General features: G+C 34.9%; 1 long non-coding RNA gene across 1 annotated transcript; it reads left to right on the top strand.

Moving 5' to 3' along the window:
* Window positions 1-22: 22 nt before the first annotated feature.
* LOC122067033 lies at window positions 23-1,953 on the top strand. Its single transcript, XR_006136554.1, has 2 exons — window positions 23-521; window positions 1,678-1,953. It is a non-coding gene; the product is annotated as an uncharacterized LOC122067033 (long non-coding RNA).
* Window positions 1,954-2,424: the final 471 nt, after the last annotated feature.

Raw genomic sequence — 2,424 nt, 5'->3', positions numbered from 1 at the left:
TGGGAGGAAAGGGGGGGGTATAGCTTGTGGTGTTCTTTCTAAAAGCAACACTTGGGTTATGCTCATGCTTTTACTAGTCCATTGGCTGACAAAAGCATAACCTTTGCCTTTGAACATAGAACCACACAACAAGTTGCTCGATAGTGTATTGGGTATTGAACTTATCACAAGTACTTTTTATTTATTTTTATTGGTTTCAAGTGGTTTGTGGTTATTCCCTGTTCTTTAGATACATCCAGCCCTTCATTGTTGTGCCACAATACGCTACTTATATGGATCTATTGGCTAAAGCTCCTGTAGCATTGGATTCTATAGAACTCAAATGTGAAACATGTCTTGCAGATCCCAGTTGCTGTGGGAGTGTCCTTGTATGAGGCCGTTAGTCTGTACAAGGGACGGAGAGTGATTGCCTCCAGGTTACTGGTGAGACTGTTGGAAAAGTGAGAGCTGTATCCGACATGCACCGGAGAAAAGCTGAGATGGCTCGTCATCACAAAATGATGCCTTCATTGCCCTTCATGGTATGGGGCCAGGACTTCAAATTTACCATTGAAAAATCCATATTTTTGTTCGTGAATTCCTATACCAAGTTGCACTCTCTTAATGTTATTATTTTTCTTCTTTTCCACCCTCAAACATCATGTGAGTATGGAACTCTTGAAGAACTTCTGGTATATAGTCATTACTTAGCCCAACTTAGGATCCATCAAAAAGCTGTAAGCTTAAAAGAATCTCAAACTAAGTAGGGCTTTAGATTTAATCCAGTTTGAGAAGGCAAGGGTCAAAGAAAACTACATTGTCACAGGAAACTTAAGATTCAATCCAACTTTTGACCTTGATTCTAGCTAAACATGATCATATCAATGCCACTTTGGATTTATCATTTCCTTAAGTTCTACATCATTTTAGATTTATGATCAGCAAATGTTAAAGTTATTTACTCAACTTCTGTTGTTTCACATAGAATAATTGGAAATGAGTTTTCTGCTAGCATGAACTATGTGAGATATGCTTTAAAGGATTTGTTCGATTTCTTGCATTTGAGAGGATCTGCTTCAGAATGGGGGAAAAACTATATAAAATAAAAAAATAGAAACCTTGGGTCAAAAGTTCATGCTTGCTTATATCTTTGGTGATGCAATGGACCATAGTATAACGCTTCATACTTTATTATTACACTGTGATTTAACTTTAGAGTTTATGCAAGTGGGCTTCTTGAATGTGGATGGATACTAAAATTCCTTATTGTCTTTCATAAATAAGGCTGCCAATGAAGGCTTTATCTCCCCTTCTGCATGGTGTATTATCATATCTACCCCGACAGCCAAGCAATTAGTGTGGGAGCTTGAGGTATTAACAAATAATTACTAAACTGTATTGGTCACCAAGGATGTGGCTCTCTTAAAACAACAACTGGAGACGTACTTTTAAGAACTTATTGGAGATAATCTTGATGTTGACTATTTCATTCCTTCCTTTTTATACTTATAGCTGCTTCATTTAGAAACTTATGTATATGCTTAGTGTCTTAATATAATATAGCATTGGCAGTACTTATTGTTTTTTATTTGGATAAAATGGGACTAGTTTAAGACAACTCCGATTCTCCAATTCATTTGCTTGTTAATTTATATACACTTAAGTTTCCTAATTTTCTCTTAATCTTGTAATTGGCAGGAGTATGTTCGGGAATATGATGAGATTACATCCAAGTTGATATGAGAGGTGGAAAGACTAAGTTATGTTCTTGAATCAAACCCTAATTATTGTATATCCTTTTTTGGCTAAAAAACAATTATAGCTAAGGCTACCATACATATCTATTATATCCACCAAGATCATTGATCATGTCTTTTTTTGGTACAAGTTTCTTATACATGTACATGTTAAATACAGTTTCAGACTTTGTTTTTGTGTGAAGAAAATATTGAATGAAAATTGCTCAGTTTTGTCTCTCAAGTCTCAAGAATGGTGATCATTTATAGCTTTAGTCTTTATTTCCTTTCTTAATTTGGGCTTAGCCAACCCTGGATTGGGTTTTGGCAAAATGTTCCTGGTTTATAGGGTTAGCTAGCAAGTACAGGTATATGATATATATATATATTTAAAAAAAAAAAAAAACATTTGGCCGCGGTTATTATAAACTGCGGCTAATAATTCGAGCACAATAAAGGAAACCCTGGGTATTGTTAAACAATTGCTACGTTTTTTAATTCGCGGCTAAATAATAATTTAGTAGAAAAACGGGGCGAAAACAAAATTATCAATAACCATGGTTTCTTAAAACCGCGGTTAAAGCGTAAAATACTAACCACAGTTTTTTTGAACCGCGACAATAGAATGCATGGCAATAATTGCGGTTTATATAAACTGCGGTAAAAAATAATTTACTAACAACAGTTTCACAAACCGTGGTTAAAACAA

Source organism: Macadamia integrifolia, unplaced genomic scaffold (assembly GCF_013358625.1).
Source record: "Macadamia integrifolia cultivar HAES 741 unplaced genomic scaffold, SCU_Mint_v3 scaffold2681, whole genome shotgun sequence".
Classification (NCBI taxonomy): Eukaryota; Viridiplantae; Streptophyta; class Magnoliopsida; order Proteales; family Proteaceae; genus Macadamia; species Macadamia integrifolia.
This window is presented reverse-complemented; position numbering and strand designations above follow the sequence as displayed.